The sequence below is a fragment of the Otolemur garnettii genome, unplaced genomic scaffold (genome assembly GCF_000181295.1).
Source record: "Otolemur garnettii isolate 467f Iridium unplaced genomic scaffold, OtoGar3 scaffold00002, whole genome shotgun sequence".
Lineage (NCBI taxonomy): Eukaryota > Metazoa > Chordata > Mammalia > Primates > Galagidae > Otolemur > Otolemur garnettii.
The window spans coordinates 18,349,529-18,373,320 of NW_003852397.1; positions in this window are offsets into that span (position 1 = coordinate 18,349,529).

The following is a 23,792-nucleotide window of genomic DNA, read 5'->3' on the forward strand; positions in this document are numbered from 1 at the left end:
GTGACAACTGAACACTCAGAAATATCAGTTTCTAGAAAGTATAAAACAGGGAGATGGGTTAGTAACTGGCTGCTCTCATGCTAAGAAGGTTGTTCTGGGCTCCTCAAGCGTTCGTCCTAACTTCACACTTTACTGACTTTACTTGGAATGATATTCTTCTCATCCTTGGCTCTTCCCACAGGGAAACTAACCAATGTACACACCCACATCTTCCAATTCCATAGACAAGCCAACGTATCCCACAACTGTATCTCCCACCCAAATCTTTATTCTGCAACTCACACCCAAAGAGATACCTGCAAAGTCTACTTTCCTCCTTGAATGTCCGGAAAGTGCCACAAACCCAGCATGTTACAAACCTGACTTACAATCTTATATCCTACTCCAGTCCCTTCTAATATCCACCTCTGTGTTCCATTTCGTTTCATTGTCCCATCTCATTGCTCTCAAAACTGGCTTCCAATATGTTCAAATAGTTTTGAATTCTATTCTTTCAATAAAATGTTATTAACTCCATGGTATTGAATTATGAGTACAATAATCTTTCTTCTACTGTTAAATAAAATTATTTTCTGCACATACTACTGATATTCACATAGGGTTTACATAAATGTCCTATTAAAACCATTTATGCAGTTTAAATAGGGTCCTGCTGTTGTTTCTCTATTATCTATTTGACTTGTGCTGTGTTAGTCCAGATTATAAATTAATAAAGAAATACCGATTACAAATACCATCCACATTTTTTAGCAATTTATGATAGGGTCATTTGTTCAATTAGCAATTTTTTAAATTAACACAAATTGACAAATGTACCATTTCAAGTGTTTGTTTTAGTTTTTTAAATTAAAACTTGTAGACTTAAAAACTTCCATCTGCTGTTTACTGTTTGTTCATCATATGCATTGCAATGTTTCCCAAAGTGTTGCTAATCTTTCTCTTGTGAATTTGGTCTTTCTGTCTTGAGAACTCCTACTCTGACCAAAAGCTATATATGTATAAGTTCTCCTCTACTTTCCTGAATGTTTAGGATTTGTATTCTACTATCAAGTCTCGAAGATGTCTTAAAGTCCTCTCTGTGCAAATATATGAATGGAGTTAAAATTTTTTTTTTTCTTTATGAGAAGCTGGTATGGTTTTCTATTTGTTTTCTGAATGGACATCTGTCATGTAATGTACTTTCCTCCGTGCACGGTTTGATTTCTAAGATCACTGATATATTCTCTCAGTGTGGTTTGCTATACCTGTTCTAATTACATATTGTTTTAATTAAAATAATTTTATAAGAAATAACTGTATCTCATTCAGCAGGTTCACCTTTGTTAGGGTGGATTACCTGAGCTCAAGAGTTTGAGAGCAGCCTGAGTTCAGAGTGAGACCCTATTTCTTCAAAAAATAGAAAAACTAGTCAGGCGAAGAGGTGCACTCCTGTAATCCCAGCCACTCAGGAGGCTGAAGCAAGAGGATCGCTCAAACCCAGGAGTTTGAGGTTGCTGTGAGCTATGATGCTACAGCACTTTACCAAGGGTGACAAAGTGAATGTCTCAAAAAAAAAAAAAGAAAGAAAGAAATCTGATCCTTGCCTTTTTAAATTTCAAAAAGAAATTTTAGAAAATATTATCAAGACCCACATTAAAAATATTATTGGTGTTTTATTGGAATTTATATATTACTTTAGAAGTAAATGGTATCTTTCAGAACCAAAAAGGAAATTTCTCTTCATTTATTCAGGCCTTTTGAAGGATATTTCAATTTTTTTTTTTTTATTTGTAGTTTTGGTCTGGGGCTGGGTTTGAACCCACCACTTCTGGCATATGCGGCGGTGTCTTATTCCTTTGAGCCACAGGCACTGCCTGATTTTAAATTTTTTAACTGATTCTCTACATAAAATTTAGTGAATATTTCGATATATTATTTGTAACTATATAGATTTTCATTTCTATTGCTTGTAGCATCCATTTAAGTCATAAATTTTTGAATTAGTCATTGCTGATATTGAGGGATGCTATTGGATTTCGTAAACTGAGCAGATTGATTTTGTGTCCAGGAGCCTTGGTAATCTCTCTTATTAATATTATCAGTTTGTAGATAAACTTGGAATTTTTATGGAGATGATGTTCTGCAAATAAAACAACTTTTGACTATCCTTTTTCAGTCTTATACCTTTTCTCCATTGGTGCTATATTTGGTGCAGTGTTGAAATAAGAATGACATTTTTGATCAAAATGAATCAAAATGCTTCACTGAATCAAAATGCTTATGATGAGAGAACTGTGATTTTGAAAGTTTTTTATTATCTTGTTTGCTAGAAATTTATGACAAATTACACAGAGTTTTATTGAATAGACATTTATGGAAATGGCTTCATGTTTTAATCCGTTGTTATGGTTGATGGTACTGATGATGTTGCTGGGATTAATCAGGTCATGATGTTTTATGAAAAGCTGAAATTACTAATTTTGTTTTAGATTTTTTGGTACTACATTGTTAACTGGGATTTTTCTTTTCTAAATTGTTTTGTTCTGTTTTGCTTATCACAGATCAAGATAATCTTACTTTTGCCCTCAGCTTTTCTAGAGTTTAGGCCTGTTTCTTCCTGACATTAGACTCCTAACTGCCCTTCTCTTAGGAACATACTTTAAAAAAGTTATAATTGCCGATTCTTCCCTGGCCCCTTTTTAATGGAAATAAATCTTCTCCCAGCCTTTTGCCCCTTTGGAATTCAGGAATGTCTTTCTCCAAAACCATCCTTTTTACCCATAATCATTGACAAAAGCAGGGACCCTAACTTCCAGTTTCTGGAGGGGTAGGAGCCTAACTTTGACAAGAGCCAATCAGCAAGCAAAGAAGGCCTAATCACTTTGATCAGCCAGCTCCTGAATATCCTCCCAGGATACTTTTTTTTTTATATACTTTTCCACTCTAAGCTCACCCTCCTGGCCCACTCTCCTAAGGGGTTGAGTTTTATCTCTCTTCCCTATTGCATCAGTTTTGAATAAAGTCTTCCTAACATGTCTAATTACTGGCGCAATTTTTCTTTAACATCATGATTGTCTTATCATTGTATAACAACTTGGTAATTTCCTTCTTATTTTTTTATCTGATACAGTTATCTGAAAAGCTGCCTCTCTAGCTAGGTAGTGTCCTTTGGGGGATAATGATTTCTGGTTTGTTCAAAATTTTAAATTTCTAATGCATTTGGGGCATTTAGAAACCTTCAGAAATTACCCATTTCATCTAAACTTTAGACATATTTAGCTAAAGTTCACTATTTATTCACTTATGGCTTCATAAATACTATTTTATCTGTAAGTGCTATATGCCCTTTTTCCTTCTAATATTTCCTTTCTGTAATCTGTCTCTCTTCCTCTCTCTCTTGTCCTTTTCTTCTTTTCTTCCCTCCTTCCCTCTCTCTGTCTCTTTAACTCTTTCCCCTTCTATAGCCCATCTTGCTTAAAGTTTATACATTTTTGTAACCTTTCAAAAAGCATTCTCACTAACATTTGTCTGCTTATATATCATTTTTGATAAAAGTATATTAAAATCTCTCAGTAATATTGAGAATTTTGTTACTTTATATAATTACTGGTCTTAAGTTTATTTTAAAGGGTTTATTTATATATAAATACAGCTGTGATCTATATAAATGCATATATGTTATAATGTCATGCATATTCATGTGTATTGGTGTTGTGTTGTTTTGGTTAGTCAAAACGTTTTCTAATGCTTATATTTCTCTTATAAACTATATAATCAACCTAGTCTATACCATTCCGTATTTTTTTAAACTGTTATAATCATCTTCCAACTTACAAATTATTAATAGAAATGAGTGTCATGACAGAAGGCACTAACTACCCAAGACCATCCATTCCTCCATTCTTTCTTCTTTACACCCACAATCTCTCACAGGTAAGTGGGCCAGGAGCCCAAATGCTCCTCCATGGAGTGAGAATGGGATCAGTGTGTGCCACTCACCTCACATGCCCCACAATCCCTCCTGTGTGTGTCTATGATGCCAAAACATAGGCAGAAGTTGTCACCAAATACAGCAGATTGAAGAGCCTACTCCAAATGACTACACAACCCCAACTAACACCAATATCTTCCTGAACATCCATCTTATTATTGATTTTTATATGATTTGGAATTTTTCATTGTATTTCAGCCTCGGTGTTGTATTATTGTGGTTTTTGCAGCTTTTGTTTCTTTGGGTTTTTTCCTTAATATTTTTCTTTGAATTGTGGTTATGTGATTCCTTCCCTTGATCCTAATTTTATTTGGGGGTGCTAGTTCAATGTTTACTTTGAAGATTCCAGACCCTGCCCTATTGTGTGTAGGGATATTCCTGAGCAAGTGAAATCTTCCAGCAGGTTACATGTCTCAGGTTCTAGGTGGAAGGGCTGAGTCTATTTCCTCCATTTGACTGAGTCCACAGCTTTCTTAATTGTGGCCCCAAATAACTATTGGCATTAACTATATTTTAGCTTCTTTTCTTGAATGGGAGCCCCACTTTAGTACCTGGTTGATTGCAATGTAACTTGGTTAAAATCCCTGCTTTTTCCAATGGGAATTATTACAACAATTCTGTTTAAGGAGCCATAGCCCCAAACCAATACAGCCTTATTCTAGCTCAGTATTCTGTTCTCTTATACTCTTTTTCATTCTGTTTTCTATGTAATTGTATGTTTTCTTCCTGAACGCACATGACTATGCCTTTTTAAATGTATCTATCTACATTTTATCTCTTATTTTAAGGATTAGAGAATTGAATAAATGTCAAAGCTTGAATCTATACTTCCATTTTCCAAGAAAACAGGAATTTAAAAAACCAAATTCCTTGTCTTTAGCATATAAGTAATGAATCAGAATCTCTGGTCATGTGTCATGAACAGCATTTTGATTTTAACACGTAAAGATATTTTAGTATATAACGAGATCTAAGAACATAAATTAGAATTGAAGAATACGCTATCACTATGTAAATCCTAATAATCCTTATATAATTGTGCGTCATCATCATTTGACATCTTAGCGGAAATTTATTGAAGCCTTGGAAGATCTTCAATTACTAAAAGGAGTGTTAAACTTTTAATTTAACATATTTTCTTTCAAAATTGATTTCTGCTAGTGATGATTTATTTGAAATGTGACTGTTCCAACCACATGAAAGATGGCACTGTTCCCCTCTAAGGAAAGAGGCCCAATGGGACAGTGACTGTCATAGGTGAGAGTGAAAGTCACTTTGAATGCTATGATTGCTCCTTACTGATAAAATGTGCAAGTATTGTCATTCACATTCAGTTTTGAATATTTCTTGGATTTGGGGAGGGGAAGAAGAATTTCAATGCATCAAATTTTGAAGCACCATTCACTTCTAGTCTCTATCTAGGAGACATCATTGTTATTTAAATGAGGAAATAAAAATGACTAATTAAATATCCTGACAGTAACTTGAAGCCTCATTTTCACAAATAGTAATAGTGGTAACAGTCATGGAATGATATTTAAAATGATTATTCTGGTGATGACATGTATTGACATTTTATACAAATCCTTGTCTACTTCTACTTTTCTTTAAAGTTAAGACGAAAATGGTGTGATGCAACCACAATTTCGACTTTACGTAATACATGCAAACAACATAACCTAATGGTCTATGCCCTCATATTAATTGGAAAGTAAAAAAAAAAAAAAGGAAAATGGCATGAAGTAAAAATTCAGTAGTAGTGAAATGAGTATTTAACTAAAGAAATGCATCTTTTTCACCATGATATAAATATTACCCCCTTCCCACCACGGTTGTCTCTGATCATGAACTAACTGGTGCTAGATTGTCCCCTTGGTATGGGATTATGGAAAGAAATTATTTAGCAGGAGAAGAGAGAGAGCATTCTTGAGTAGAGATTTCCAGTGATCCAAGAGTAAAATAAACGTCCTAAGTAAAAATGTGGAAATATGTAATGTCCCAACCTGTTCCTCATTTTTCATATTTCTGTCCTAGACTGGCAAAGGAAATACAGCATCCTTGTGTGATTAAATCATTTAATGGCATCTGATCATTTCAATTTAAAATGTTTGATAAATGACCAAGCCAATTAACAGTGAGATCATGTTAAAGAAATCTAAAAATGTACTTAAATTAATATTTAGGTAAACTCCTTAGTCGGCACAGTTTACTCATCCTTTGAAAGATAAAATGCAGTAATATTTCTCTGTCTATTGGACAGTTAATGTGTATGAATCCTACCCCAAGGTAAAACAACCTCATTTACATTTTGCCAAAAATAATAGAATTGTGTGCTGCACCCAAGTAACCACTAGGGTAAGAGCTGGGAGAAATCAAGTATGACAGGGATGCCAATGCATGTCCAACGTGAAGCATGAATGCTTAATAGGTTTGGGATCCTGCTGCTTTAAATACTTTTTAAAAAATTAAGTACGTATGTGAGCTGAGAAAAAACTAGGGTGTGCTCTTATGTTTCATTAAATAACAATTTTGTTCAATCTAACATTAATTGCAAAATGAGAAAAGCCTCAAGGGTATTGTTTACGTGCACTGCCACACTGACTCGGGGAGCTTTCAGTGCGTCCTTCATGTTCTGACTGATGATTCTTTCAGCTTTTCCTTCCCACTGCTCTGCACATGGCTCCCAACTCCAACAGCCACTTAAATAAACTCACCAGAATGCCTTCTTTTGCAATAAAAAGTGCAAATAAATTGGAAATTTGACCACTAAGTCTCCCTCCATTGGGCAATGGTTTACGCACATCTTCTCTCACAAGTGTATGTAGGACGGGGCTCCATTTCTAACATTCATGGTAGTAGGTGTCTTACGGCTTCTGTGGTGTCAATGGTTTGCTAACAGGGTTTCAATGGCAAATGTATAATGTTCATTTCAACATAATATCCAAGAAATATTAGACGACTCTGAACACAGTGGCATGTACACAGAAGATATGTAGATTAGTTAGAAATTAAATGTATGTGTTCACTAATGTCTTGGGAGATATAATTTGATTTAGGGTTTATCAGAATCTACTTTACTCCACACCTAGCACAGTGGCCAGAGCAGAGGGACACCAGGGCATGTGAGACAGCACAGTGCTTGATTTAGGGACTCATGTCCTAATGCTGGCTCTGCTACAAACTGTAAAACTTTGGACAGATTCTTGACTATTCAGGTTTTATTTATCTATAAGACAAGAGACTCTGACTATAGTTTATCTCTAAGTTCCCCCTAGCTATAAAATTTGTTTAGGAGTCTATTACTAATACATCTGAACCTACAGAACAGCAAATTTTTGAGGAGAATTTTTTACTATATATCATATATTATTAAACTTTTGGATTCTGTGAGTATTCCTAAGATTCTCCTTTGGACAGTTATAAAATATAGTTTCCCTATTTCACTACAGACCCTTGGAATCAGAATAGCCTATGATTTTTAAAAGTTTTGACAGTATTTCTGACATAGCTACTCTGTACTTTGTTGCCTCATAGCACAATTTAGAATCTGGGAGATGGGAAATAAGTCCTTTTTTCTTTGCTTAAAAACATATGAGAGCATAAGAAAGCTGTGGTTTTGAGAGCCTGAAAAAGAAATGATTTATTACCTTGTTGCAAATAACAGAATATGGAAAAGGCAGATCAAGGTGGTTTCACATTTCATTATCCAATATTACCTTTTTCTTTTAGAGAAGCTGGAACCTTTTCTTCTTTTCCTTTAATAGGCTCTGGAAAGAAACATTGGACATTTATTTGAAGCCAAGACAAAAAGTTTCTCTGACACATATATAATGGAGTCAGTGAGCTATAGGTAAGCTGAGAGTTGGCAAAAGCTACGTGGTGCTCTTTTAGTTTTTGAAAAATGATTTTAATCATACAGAGATAAAGAAACAGCCTAGAATACAACAAGCCATCCTCTGACCATTTTTATTTACTGTAAATGATTGAACAGGCTATAATCTAACTTGTTTGTTTAAGAGGACGAGCGTTTGGATGGATAGGAGTTGTTTATCTGTAACTTTTTAAAAACATGACTTTAGTACCTGAAATTTTCCCCAAACTGTTCAATCAGCATCAACTCAGTGTATTTACTTCAGGTTATATTTTATTTTAAAAATAAACAAATGAATGGAAAACTCTTTAGACATCATGTATGCAGTGGTGGTTTAGACTTTACAGTCAAGACAAAAAAAAAATGAAGGATACAACTAAAATCAAATTTGAAAGGCAATTTCATCTAGGAGACAATTTTATATTTGAACTTCCAAAGTCTTAAAAAATGCAAACATTGGTTGAAGTAAGTCAAATGAAACACACATTCCACCAGCTTTAATGCACTTCTTCAGTGTGATTCTGACCGTCTAATGGTCTCTGGAGACAGATATGGGCAGTGCTTTGAGCATCATTACGCTCAACAACCATTAAAATAGAAAGATAAACCCCTTTATGCTTCCTCTGCACCACTAAAGCTCAATATGCATTTTATAGGTAAAAATGACTTTAATGCAATGGTAAGGGAAGGAAAGAAAGCGATCTATCCTTCCAGCCCTTTTCCTATTCCCTCCTTACCATTTGGGGTGAGAATGCAGAGAACATAATGATAGTGCTCAGAAGTGGAAATCCCACTTTAACGCATACGTAGAATTAATAAGTCCAGATAGCTTTGGATGTGTTAGGAACAGACTGATAAGTTTTATTAAATGAGTCATGTCTTTCAAAGCAAGATTTTCCTGTTCAATAAGCTACAGCCTTAGACAAACATAAGCATATGGAACTTTTTAAAAATGCTTTTGGTGACAAAGAAATGCCCAGGTTGCTTTTTATACTGCCAAATATAAATAAGGCCAACTTTTCCCCTGAACGTCAGCATGTGAAGATGAACTCAAGAACCATGGGTTAAACAAACACACTGGGAAGCTTCATTAACTTTGTCTCAAGCTAATGGGGGTAATTTTCTGCTCTTGAACTTTCTGGATAAGCCAAAAGAATTAATGTGTTGCAAAATGAAAAATGGTGGCGAGGGCAGATTCCCAGTGGGGTGGGAGAATGCAATTCCTGGAGCTTCAAAATTTGAGATTCAGCAGGGTGAGTTAAGTGGATAATGTTTGTGTGTGATTATAGTAGTTAGAATTCACAGGAAGTAGGGAAAGGATCCACAGAACTAATTTGATTTTGACTGAGAAAGAAGGAAAGACTAGAGTAACAAGTACGATTTCATAGGACATTCAAAGGGAGTGCACCTATCCACTTGAAATTGGGGAAAAGTTCTGAAAAATAAAAGTGATTTCTATTTCCAAGTTTGTTAATGGCAAGATGCCTTCTGCTCCCAGTCTGGCTCATCACTTGACCACTTTCCTACAGAATACTTTTTTTTTTTTTTTAAGATAGGGTCTGGCTCCTTCACTTTGGATGAAGTGTAGTAGCTTGGTCATTGCTCACTGCAGCCTCAAACTTCTGCACTCGAGCGACCCTCCAGCCTCAGCCTCCTGAGTAGCTAGGATTATAGGCATACACCCTTGTGGCTTGCTAATTTTTATATGTTGGTGAGATATGGGTCTTGCCATATTAACCAGCCTGGTCTTGAACTCGTGGCCTTGAGAAATCTTCATGCCTTGGCCTCCCAAATTATTGGGATTACAGGCACAGGCCACTGCATCTGGCCTACAGGTCATTTCTTCAGTGTCCTTTTTAACCTCAGAAGGTTTTTACCCAATTTAGGGTATCAGTAGGCTTGTCTGAGCAATCTCTATCCAAGGAAGTAAGATATCAAATATGACTGAAAAAAACAAAGGGAGTATTATACAGAAATCCAGAACTTCTATATCAGAAAGGAGAGATAAATCCGTGGAGTGGGTCAGATCTTACAGCTACTTTTCATTTGTGTGTCTTATTTGTCAAGAGCAGAGTATTAGAAACTATTTTTAATAAATGTGGTAGTTTCTTTTCATTTGTTCAAGAGTCTCCAGGAAGATCATGAATCTTGATGACCAGGAGCTGCAGAGTATCTAATGGTGGTGGGATTAAAAAGTGGAACTCAGTGAAAGTTATCTGAGCACAAAAGCTGCGATGGAGAGAAAAATCACAAAGGAATAGGAAGATGGTTTCAGATTTACCCCAGAGACAAAGGTGGTAATAAACCGTATGGACATCCATGATCAAGTATAGCTCTAGCATCGTTGGGGATCCATTTCAAAATCTTCAGCTACCTTACTGTAACCGTAATGCTAGCTTTGAACTGATGAGTGGGAATGGCCAAGGAAATCCCTGCCAGAGTCCAAGGGAAGACGGTGGGGGTGGGATCAGGTGAACGGTCCTGAGCAACAGGATATAAAAGAAGATAAAGTTCTGTTTAGATTCCTCGGCATGAAACCCAAACATGCACAGGCCCGAGACACCAACCTGTCCCTAATTCTCATGCCCCATCACACTACTCCAATAGCAGCAGAAACTACTATATCTCAGAGGAAATTCATTATCCTCTGTGTTGGGTTCAGTCTGCAGTTTCTCAGTCCACAGGCAAGTCTTCCATCATCAGACAAATCAGAGCAGCGGTCGGAAGCACGTGGTGTGGTGTGCGGGGGAATGCAGAAGATAACCCGTAGCATGGGTGATGAGCAGGATTTTCTGGTTTCTGATGGTCAAGTCCACAGAAGCAGAACCATGCCCCCATTGAGAAAGCTGAAGTGAGTCCCCTATTTCCGGAAAGTCAGTAACTGAAGCCGGAGTAAGAGCTAGGAAGACATGCCTTTCTCTTGCCCTTCATCTTTGGAATGATCATCCCTAAAATTCTCCATATCTCCTCAAATAAAAACGCAAGCCTGATAATGTTGCTCTGCCTCACTCATGGCCATCACTATTGTAGTAAATGTGACTATTATTTCCCTGTAATAATGCTAAGTTTAGAATTATGGAATTTCTTCAATATGAGTTTGGATGTGTGCCTGCAGGGGGACTGTATGAGAGACTGGCAAATGCAGACAACCCTTTGGCAGTTTAATAAAAATAATCCACCAAATATAACTCCAGTGAGAGAAATGGCTGTTTAGCAAGTGCGATTGCTACATCCTGATCTCACCACAGCTCAGGAGCAGGCTTCAAAGAAACTTTCCAAAATCGATAACGCTGAAGAGGCTTTTAAAGTCCCCAAATCTTATAGGTAATATTAAATTTTTGTCTTTGATTTTCAGAGTGATAAATCATATTCAGAAAAAAGAAAAAGAATAATAAAATTCTCAACATAGCATCAAACGAATATATAAGAAAGACATTTTGGGGTATTAAAGCATCTTGATGAAAATGTATATTGTAATCATCATAAACCAACAATCATATGCAGAAAACTTTTATATACAAAATTTTCTAGTGATTGTGGAGATACCTTGCAAATAGCATAGAACTTTACGTTAAGGGGGAAAAAAGTGTTCACTAGGGACTGCAATGACAGATGAATAATAATAGAAATGACAAGACCCTACTCAGTGAAGCGGTCAGTGTGTGTTTAAACTCTGCAGATTATGTTGGCCAGGACACATTTTTACAATTACCCTTCCAACTACAATAGCCCTTCCTTTGGGACATGCAAAGTCTTGAAGTGGTAGTTAACGGTTTTTCTAATTATCACTGTCCACAAAGTCGCTTTAGAGGTAAGCACCAACCTTTCCTTTGAGCTGTTCTTACAGTGAACAATAATATATGGTCCACATATTCCCATGACTTAAGTGCAGACCAAAATAAAGGTATCACATATGAGAGTGGAGAAAAGGAAAGCTTAGACCTTATGAACTGTGAATTGCAAATTACATTTGTTCTTTTCCTGCTTGTAAGTTTCAATGACACCTTTCGTTCTTACACAGTAAAGAAATCACTGCTTTTGTTAATTTTCAGATCAAATGAAAGTGGGGATGGGAATAAGACTTTCTTAAAGTGGTGGTAATTACTGGAGAAAAATAGATTAAGCCCTTTTGTAGGAATTAAGTGGAGTTACCCCAATAATACATGTACTAAAATACAGTACCCCAATAATACGTGTACTGTTTTTCCATACTACATGTTCAAAGCCTCTATGCCAAATAAGATATTTTTAACTATGCAATAACATCTACACTCAAAGCAAAGATTCTCTTAAGAATACAAATACAAGAACTCGAAGAAGCAAGCAACATCAGTGCTAAAGGACAAGACAGGCTTGAAAGTGGGACTGACATGACTCCTACCTTGTCTGACACACAATGTGCCGTGGAGTAACTTACACTAAATACCTCAGCTTCATTGTTTATAAAAATCAAGGAAGCATGCACATCTCGCAGAAATAAAATATGGCAAGTACATGTCAGTGTGCTTGGCAAAGAGTGAACAGCCTGCTTTTGGACTTCTTCCAGTTTCCGTACCTTATCTGGTTAACGTTTCATCCTTGTCACTTGAATTTAATATAATTTTGGATCCACCCAGACTCAATTAGAATCTTTCATTACACCCTCTCATAACACCTGGTACATTACCTCCATTATTCTTATCATTTTAATTAATGAGGTTATTAATATTATAAATTCTGTGAGCCATAGATCATGTTTTCTTTGTACTCCTAGTGCACAGTCTGTGTTCATGATTGCACAGTAGATGATAATAAATAATTATTGAATATAGTATTGATTGGTCCACATAAAAAATTAAGCTAAGCAACATCAGATCTTGATATTTAAACAGGTGGCATCTTAATGAATTAATTTTTGTTATAGTATAAATTATAAATATTACAAGGGTGTTGAAGGTTGAAATAGGGAAAGCTTGATTCTTTACGTGGACATTAGTTTTAGAAAGAGGCGTAGGGTTTGGATGGGCAGAGAGGAAAGGCATTCAGTCCATCCAGGAGACTAATTCACAGAATTTAAATAAGAATTTCATGCTTTTTCACAGCCAGAAAGAGTCTGACAAGACTGAAGAACTTGAAAATGTGCCCGAGAGCATTTGAAAACAACAGGATTCGGAACTCCAAATACCAAATCTTACTTCCTACTCCTAGCCTTGCCATCTTTTTTGTCCTCGTTATCCCCAATGCTTACATTCTATAAATGGATAGAAAGGAAAGAATCAGACAATAAGGAGACAGTGCTTCCTAATGCTCTTTACATCCCTTCTAGACTTCTTCTAAACCTTTTTCATTGTTTAAGAAAAAATTTTTTTTCTTTTTCTTTCTTTCTCTTTTAGATATTATAGTTAGAGTGCGTTTTGCATCATAGTGAACAAGAAGAAAGCATTTTAGGGACAGATAAATAAAGAAGATTTGTAAACAATTAGAGCGTGCAAGTGCTCGCAATAGAGAGTGTGCAATTCTGGGTGCTCTTATTTGCCAAATAGATGCTGCTAATGTCCTATGTCCTCATACAGATGTGTTTACTAACACATTTCCATTATTATATGACGTTAACTCTGTTACCTTTATCCTTTGGAAGTGAAGAAGGCTTCCCAGATTTTTCTTTTTTAATTTCTGCAGGAGAGATCATAGAAAAGAAAGGTTACCAGGAATAACAGAGGAAACAATTGGACGTTTCTTCATGTGTTTTGCTTACTGAGGCTTAAGGGCCAGAAGGTCTCTGAGTTGATGAATTCAAGATAGAATATCTCTTGGAATTTATTGTATGCAAGATATTGAACTAACATGCAAAAACCAAAAAGTAAGCCTATGCATTGTATCACAAGACCCTAAGAGTCACCAAAAGGTACCAATAAAATGTTATGGGCTTGTTATGATTTAATAAAAAACTGTTATGGGCTTCGGAGAAGGAAGATATGAAAATATCTCCTTTCCACATTTCAGGCAATGTTGTCCGCTCTTCTCTCATTCAGTATTCACAACAACCCTATAAAGCATGGAAGTTCTCTTTACAGATCATCTGTGCTTTTCACAGAAATGGATTAAACAAAGGTCTGTTATTAGGAGGCCCAGGGTTTGAACCAGTATCTCTCTAAACTCAGCTGCAAAGCTAGTGGCTCCAATAGTCGAATGATGGGCTCAAGAAAGGCTTGACGCTTGTGGTGTTGAGGCAGAACGTGATAGGTGGAAAGGAACCAGACCAGCAGAGATGAAATGGAAATACAGGCACATTTTGGAAGGATGGAGAGGGAATGAAGAGGCCTGGGCTGGAGGGGTCTATCAGTTTAACTGTGTAGATAATTTGCAGCCACAGAATGCGGTAGGCCTGATGCTGGGTGACTTCCAAGGCAAAGTCAGAAAACGCCAAGCAGTTTCCCTCCCTTGTCTGATGATGCTTGCTCCAGGACAGCCAGCTTCCCTGTAAGTAATCCAACGGACACCACCACGCTGGAGAGGGTGCAGATAAGGACTGCGGTTCACAGCCCCTGCTGAGATCTCAGCCAACAGCCGGTATCAGCTGACAGCCAATGGAACAAGTCATTTTGGACAATCAGGAGCTGGTGATTTTCCATGACTGCAGCCCAGTCTGACATCTGACTGCAGCCCAGTCTGACATCTGACTGCAGCCCATCACGTGAAATAACCCAGCGAAAACTGCCCATTTTATCATTCTCAAATTTCTGAATTTGTTCACTAAATCATGAACAAAGTAAAATCAGCTGTTGTACATCTCTAAGTTTTGGAGTGGTCTGTACATAGAAATCATATGTGAAAAAGTAGTTAACAAACAGCAAAATACTGAACCACATGATAAGTTCTCCAGCAGGGTTATATAGGTAATGGAAACATAATTCATTAATTACACTTCTAAAATGAGGGAATGTTTTCACTGAGAAAGTGTGATTTTGATGTAGGCTTATAAACTGAGTACAATTTCACTGGTCAGGAAATATCACTTTGACTATATAACTGAAAATAGATGTAAATACAATTTTTTTTTTTTTTAGAAAGCTAAGCATGGTTCTTAGAGTTCTTCCTTGGTTTAAAATAGGAGTATTTGTGAATGCCTGAGATATGAACTGTAGGAAAGAGAAGTCTTTAGAAGAATATCCTACGTCTTTTTGGAACGTATCATGTTTACTATGTCAACAAGCTACGCAAAGAGAAAATTCCCAGCAAAAAATTATTAAAACAGACAAAAGGCAGATTATTTGTGGGTGTTGTAGAGCCAGAATAACCTATGATATCATAGTTATGAATGGAGACTAGCACTGTAAGTAATGCGGGGTTTCAAATGACCCACACAAATCTGGTTTTATACTCACAGATTTGAATGGACTTACTGAACAAATTAATTATACACAGAACAAACAAACCAGAAAGTTAACAATTGTTTTCTTAATAATACATGAAAAGCTAAAAAAAAAAAAAGACTGATTCCTTGACTGGTAACTTTTTACCTGCATATTTCAATTTTAATCTCATAATTTGCCTAATATATTGATATGTCATGCATATATGGGTAGTAATACCCTTAATTTTATACATTTTGATATGATTTTAGAATATGTTTAGAAATTTAAAATACACACAAATTGTGATCTAAATAGCTATAAAAACTATTTCTTTAAAAAGTTCCATATCAATGAACCTAAAATTCATTTTTGTAATGGATAGGCTTGAATACATTAAAACAAATATATCTTTCAAATAAATAAATAAAGAGAAAATAGCTTGTTTGTTCTTCTAAGATTGTCACGTAGAAGATAACATGTATATATGGTAATAGTATTTCTTTCTATAATAATTTTTAAAAATGTCTCATGAAAAAGAAAAGACATACTGAACTAAAGGAAAATCTTATAACACAGGAAATCAGCCATAGAGTTCTTCCCAGGCACAAATATAAATATTTTGAATGCCAAAAAAGGAGTATCCAGGTACGTTTCAACAAAATAGTAGTAATCAACAATTCCATCAACATAAATTATCATGTTTAAATTCAGGTTATTATTGGTGACATTTGATGAGGACACTAATAAAAATGTTTTTGTCAGAGCATTCTGACTTGATAGCAATGTGAAACACGAAAAAAAATATATGTGAATTTGAAGGTTTAAAGAAGTTTAACAAAATCATCAGGCAGTTAAGGACTCCTGGCTGTGAAGAGAACCAAATTGAAAATTCTTTCCTACCCAGCGCGTTCTACTGAAGTGCTCAGAAATAACACTTCAGAAACTGTCTCACTGTATCTTTTTAAGATAGATATAAGATGCCTGCTGAATTGAGAATTTTTTTTCAATAACATAATGAATAAAACCAACATATCAAACTTTTTGGACTTTTCTTCTGATGGAAAGAATAATTTCAAAGCACCATATGGAGAGCTTTCTCCATAAGTTAAAGGATATCGGATAATTTCCCAGAGTGTGACCACTAATGTATATCACACAGCCTCAGAAATCTTACCACTGTTTCCTAACGACTCTAGATTGCTTCTTAATGTAGTGCTACATTGTTCCTAAAGTTATTTAGCTGTGAGTATTTTAGGTTTGTTTTAGTATTTAACATGCATACTACATGTGAATCTGTCATTGTTTTATGCTCATTTGAATGTAATTTTTGACTACTGAGAATTGTTTAGAAAAACTATTGTGTAACATTCTTCTACCTATTCTGAACTCCAAAATAGAACAGTTATTAAAAAAAAAATACAAAGGCAGAAGTACAAAATACCAAGTACCAAGACAAAATGCCAAGTTGTCTAAATGGTTTAAAATGCTATGCTTGTAATTAGTATAAGGGAAAATGTTACTATTAATTTTGAATTCTTCTGAAAAGATCTATCTGATTTTCATTTTACTTAGGACACTGTCCATTAACTTTGTAATTAAGTATGACCTGGTTGGGTAGCCATCCTGAACTTTCTCTTTGTTCTAATGATACATTTAATCATTCCTCACTCTAAGGATTAAAGGACCTGGTACACACAATCTTAACACTTTAAAACATCTTTTTTCATAAGTTATCATAAGTTTTTTCATATGTTTAGAAATCCTTAACTCACAACATTTCAAATTCAATTATATTTACACACTGGTGTATTTCCTTTAAAGCTCAGAACATTATTTTTATTTATTTCATAGTTATTAAGTTGCATTCGAAAAGAATAAAATTTGGCAAGCTATCATAGTCTCTTTTTCTAACAGACAAGCCAATTAAAAGCATAGCTTAAAATTTTCTAGACTGCATCTGAACGATGCTGTCAGTACTTGGAAACTATGATGAGATACTGCTCCAAGAATTGTAAATAAGGGAAATCAGATTGTTCTTTCAAAGTTAAGTTACATATTTAACAGAGTTGGGGGAGAGTGAGTTGTAAAAGCATCAACCACATAATAGTATATAGTACTTTGCAAAAACCTCGCTGAAATTCTGTAAGCACCTTATATTCTACGAAAGTTGGGCTTTATTAGCATGTTGAACTTGGAACATATACCATGGCATGAGAATTCAAGACAACTAGCAGATATTGAACCGGCTTAGTGTGTATCCTGCAATCACTATGAGGAAGTCTTGTACAGAAGCCTCTGTATTCCAGCCCTTTTGACAAGCTCTTCCTTATAGAAGCACAGTTATTTTTCTGAGCTGAAAAGCTTCTCCTGAAATTTTCTAACTATCCTTTCCCTTTGACTAACTTATGATCCAACTTTATAAGTACTATGCTTTGAGGCTGTGTAATTTGACTACAAAAGGTAGACACTTCACATATGCTTTGATATTCTGGTCTTCATTACACTTTAATCGTCAGAATACTAATCAGAATTCTGGAGTGTACCTCAGTTGGCTTCACTTTAGTTCATTTCTGCCCAGTTACTTAGAAAGATCAGCAATATATAATGATATAAAAAAAGAAAGTTAGCACTTCTTTACTTTATAGGAATTTTAAATTCTATTTCAATGTTTGGGGGATGAGGACATCCTAGGGACACAGCTACTGAGCCCTAAATACGTTACAAAAGATTTGGGGGGGGGTGTATGTGTGTGTGTGTATGTGTGTTTTTAATTTCATTAGCCACGAAATTTTCCTCATGTAGTCATGGTTAACCTAAGATGTCAAACTTCTTATGTTTGAATCTAGAAAATAACTTGATTACAAGGCTGTAATTTCATTGAGGGCTGGGCTGGGTCTTGGCCATTCTTGTATCCATATGTAATGATAAAAAATTATTTTTGGGGGGGCAGACACTTTTACATAAGATCTCCTTAACTTTTCACATATCTCCAATGAGGGAAGAATTATCCAGATTTTGTCTGTGTAATAACCGAAGCGAAGAGAGGTAAATAATTATCCTAAGATCATAGCTACTAAATAGCAGTGGGAACCTGAGCCCAGACTAGCAGACAACGAAGTTAGGGCTAAACTGCTCCACTGTGCCTCTGGGAGCATCACGGATCATGAAATAGATAGCATCACAGATGGCCCTTAGAAGTGAACAGTGAGCACATTAGCATCCTCAAATGACATTAACGTTCTCCGTAACTTCCAGCCTGCCATAACTTTGCAAATACTACTTCCGAAACTAGGAGTAGGCTTCTGGTACAAACTAGGAACTCAACAACTATTTGTTGAATAAATCCGAAAGTTTGCCAAATTTTGTGCTGATCATGTTTTATAAGGAAACTTATTGGGGAATCATTACACAAAGGCCTAATCATCACTCTGATCACATTTCATGGCCAGTTTGCAATCCCAGTCTGCAGCGTACAGGTGTCAAGTACAACTTACAACTTATAAGGAAACTTATTGGGGAATCATTACACAAAGGCCCAATCATCACTCTGATCACATTTCATGGCCAGTTTGCAATCCCAGTCTGCAGCGTACAGGTGTCAAGTACAACGGCATTGCCAAGATTAGTTTTACCAGACAAAAAAAAAAAACAAAACAAAACATGTATTTCAACCTAATGTTTGCCTCATCTTTAATTTATATTTTATTTTTGTAATATTCTCTATCATGTAGATATGCCATATCCCACTTTTATAATAATCTTATTCATTATACATATTATAATTTTGAAATTCTATTCCACTTCGCATTTATAGGGGATCTTGAGAATCATTCTTGTTGTAGTCTAACTGTTCAAAATGAAACTTATTTTATGAGAAAACATTGAAAAATTGAAGAAATGTAATTAAAATTATTAATATGATGAAAATAAATGGGACTTTTTATACATCCTGTGTTTCATGGTGTAGGATTTGCAAATATAACACTTTCCCCTGTTAGGGAATGAATGTTTGTGTTCCTCCAAAATTCATATGTTGAGATCCTATCTCTAAAAGGGACAGTATTAGAAGATGGGACCTTGAGCCCGATGTCAGCGGTGTCATGAGAGTGGAGTGAATGGAATTAGTGACCTTATAAAGATAAAGGGACCCCAGAGAGCTTTTTTACTCTTTTTCCATATAAGACTACAAGTAGACAAGCGGTCTGCAAACTGAAAGAGAGCCCTCATCAAATCTAACCACACTGGCAGCCTAATTTTGGGCTTCCAACTTTTAAAACTGGAACAAATTTCTGTTTTTTATAAGCCATTCAGTCTGCCATAGCAGCCCAAAGTCAGACACCCTCCACCGCCACCGTCAACCTCCCCCACCATCAACATCGCCCACGAGTGTGGGACCAACAGGGATGCATCATTATCTATCAAAGTCTACAGTGCGCTGAGTTTACTATTAGTGTGTCACATTTTGTGGATTTTGACAAATGCATAATGGCCTGTGTCTGCCATTATAGTGTCCTACAGAATAGCTTCACTGTCCTAAAAAATCCTCCCCGCTCCACCTAGTCACCCCTCACTCCTTCCAAACCCTGGTAACTGCTAAATTTTTACTTTCTCCCTGCTTTTGCTGGTCTCAGAGTGTCATATAGTTGGAATAACATCATATGTAGATTTCCGATTGGCTTCTTTCACTTACAAAAAGAATTTAACATTCCTTTATGTCTTTTTGTGGCTTGATAGAGCATAAATTGATAGTGCTGAATGAAACTCCCATTGTATGGATGGACCAGAATTTGTCCCTTCACCTAGTGAAGGGCATCTCGAGTGCTTCAAAGTTTTGCCAAATATGAATTAAGCTGTTACTATCCATAAGCATTTGTGGGCAGACTTTTGTGAGGATATGTTTTCAGATTATTTGGATAAATACCAAAGTGCGTGAGGACTGGATGGTATGGAGAGGGCAAGTTTAAGAAATCACCAACTTGTCTTCCAAAGTGGCTGCACCATTTGCTTTCCCACCAGCAGAGAATGAGAGTTCTTGTTGTGCTACACCCTTCCCAGTATGTGCTGTTACCATCGTTAGGATTTAGCTCTTATAATGGGTGTGTAGTTATATCTTATTGTTTTAATCTGCAATTTCCTAATGAGATACCTGTTGAGCATGTTTTCATATTCTCTTTGTTGAGACATCTGTTCAGATTTTTTGAACTAACTTGTTCATTTGCCTATTGTTGAGTTTTAAGATTCTTTGTGTATTTGGGATAAAAGTCCTTTTCCAGGTTGCCTTTATTTTCTTGGATTATGTGCCTTGTCTTTAAATTCTCTTAACGAAAGATTTCACAGGACAGAATTTTTAAATTTTAATGAAGTTCAACTTACTTTTCTCTTTCATGGATTATGTCTTTGGTATTGCATCTAAAAGTCATCACCAAACCTGAGGAACTAGATTTTCTGTTATTTTCTAGGAATTTTAAAGTTCTATGTTTTACATTCAGGTCTATGATCCACTTTGAGTTAATGTTTTTATAAAGGATATAACGTCTGCTTTTTGTGGTTTTGTTTGTTTGCTTGTTACTTAATCATTTATTTTTTTGCCTATGGATGTCCAGTTTTTTCAGCACCATTTGTTGAAAAGACTATTCTTTCTCCAGTAAATTTCTTTTGGTCCTTTATCAGAGATCAGTTGATTATATTTTTGTAATCTATTTCTAGGCTCTCTGTTTCATTTCTTTGATCTATTTGTCTGTCTATTCCTTCACCAGTACCATCCTGTCATGATTATTGTGTCTTTACTGTAAGTGGTGAAACCCAGTAGAGTCAATTCTCCAACTTTATTCTTCTCCTTCAATATTGTGTTATCTGTTCTGTTTCATCTGACTTTTCATATAAATGTTACAATCAGTATGCCAATATCCATAAGGTAACTTGTGGTAACTAGTATATCATTGAATCTGTAGATGAATTTGGGAAGAACTAACATCTTGACAATACTGAGTCTTCTTACTCTTGAACATTGAGTATCTCTCTAAGTTTTTTTTTTTTAATCAAAGTTTTGTGTTCATCCTCATTTAAATCTTAGACATATTTTATTTGGTTTTTACCTAAGTACTTTACTTCCCTTTTTTGGTACTTATACTGATGATATTATGTTTTTAATTTTGTTCATTCCATGTTTTTATTTTTGGTACATTGGATAATAATTGACTTTCATACATTAAACTTCTATCCTAAAAACTTGCTACATTTCCTGCTTAATTCAAGGAAGTTTTTGTCAATTCTTCAAGATATTCTTTATTACACTGTCGTAATTGAACAAGGACAGTTTTCTTTCTTTCTTCCCAGTTAGTGTGACCTTACTTCCTTTTCTTGTCTTATTGCATTAGCTAGGCTTTCAGGACAATGTTAAGTAGGTGTGGTGACAGGGCACATGCTTGCATTGTTATTGATCTTAGCAGGAAAGCTCTTAATTTACCATTAAATATGATGTTACCTTTGGGTGGTGGTGGTGGCAGAAATTATTTATCAAGTTGAGACAGTTTCTCTCTATTCCTAGATTACTGAAAGTTCTTATCATCAACAGTGGTGGATTTTGTCAAACGGTTGTTCTGTGTCTCCTGATGTGATCACATATTATTTGTTCTTTAGCCTATTAATGTGATGGATTACATTGTGATTATCAAATGTTGAAGCAGGCTTGTGTATCTTGAATAAAAACTATTAATTATTCTTAGATACTGCCGGATTTGATTTGCTAATAACTTTTTAAAAATTTAAATATTAGCAAAATTATTTTAAAAATAAAATAAAAAATTTTGAAAATCTTCCCACAAGTACTATTTTAAACTTCATGTTGCATTTGTACATGTAAAGAAAACATAGATCTGAAAATCTCTAAAAGGGTTTGGCTGGAGTAAAATAAAAGTGCTTTGCTTTTAACAAACCAGAAACCGTCCTTCCTATAGTTTTTACCAGTGTAACAATGCAGACCAGGAATTCCTGGGCCCTTAAAGTCTTTCTTCTTGTAAATAATATTTTTAAAGGAATATATACATTTTTATTTTAAAAGATAAAATATACTACACTCAGTAATATTTATTGGATATCTCTGTTGACCAGAAGCTAGACTGAAGGTTGCACGGATTTCAGTTTGTGTTAGGATGCATCTGCAGTACACAGACAGACCAAGTGGATGAGAGAGTCGCAAACACAGGGCTCTGGGCCCATAGCATATGGATTCAACAACTCAACCTGATAAAATGAAAGATTTCACAAATGAACCAGCATTTGTGATGGGTTCTAAAACTGATAATAAGCTTCACCATGAAAAAATTATAAAGACATCTCAAACATAAAGAGCAACATAAGACAACCATGGAGTTGGAAGTTCATGTGGCTGGATTGCTGAATATAGACAGTGGCACAGAAGCAGTGAGCTAAAGCTGGAAACTCACACAGCAGGTGATGCCAAAGGACCTGTCAGCTCCTACTAAGGAATTTAAACTTATGTTTCCAGTGATGTGAAGTCTTTAAAGAACCCAAATCCAAACTTATTTTTTCTGACATTGAGCGGATGTAATTAATAAACTTTTGCTACCAGAGTATGATATGTACTGAAAACTAACAATGTATACAAAGTCATTATTGTCATTTTGTAAAAATAGTCAAAACCCACCAGCCACTCCCAGTCTTGTTATTCACATTCTGGCATCTCCAGACACAGCATCTTTTTCTGTTCCATTTTTTGCAATTGCTTTTTTGAATGTTAAGAGTATAATTTTTATATCATCTGTGCTATTATTACTGAATCTCATGCTTAAATTTATGTTTAGATTATCTTCATGTCACTTAATTTGACATCCAATAGCATTCTTTGTTCCTGAGATATACTTTTTGAAATTTAAGTTTTATTTTGAGAGGCCTCTGTACTCCATTGTTCAAATAGGTTAATATTTCGTTAATTATCACTGGCTCTCATCAATTATTTCTTCTTTAAAGACCAAAGTGACAATGCTAACTGCAAGATAAGAATTTGTCACTATGATTTTTACTGTCAGAGCTTTTAAGGAGAATATGTAATAGATCCTTTGAATGGGCTTTTTGATTGAGTTTCTTTTCTTATATAAAAAGAAAGTGAAATAAAACACAGACTTTGCAAGTCATAAGGATGGGGAAACTTCTTTCTAACTAATAATTTACCATGGAAATATCCCCCCAAAATTATCTGAGTTGAATTTTGACTTTTTCAGAATTGCTTTGTAATTAGCTTATAATGCATCATCATTCAGTGAAAAATTTGGGCGGGAAAGGTCAATAAGGTGCTAATAAATCATATGTTGAATGCTGATGAAATTTTCATATTTATTCCTGAAATTATTTCACCCAAAATGTATAATTTAATTTATAATGAGAAGAAAATAATGCATTTTTATGCAGGGCAAATGATTTCAGACTATTTCTGTAATTTAGTACTTGAAGTATGAAGTTCATTAATGTGTTTCAAGATGTGGCATAGCAATCAATTGTAAGCAATTTAGTTCAAGATAGTGTATGCCAACGCTTTTTTTTTTTTTTAACTAAACAAGCCTTTATTGGAACACCAATCTCTGAATAAAACAAAAAAAGT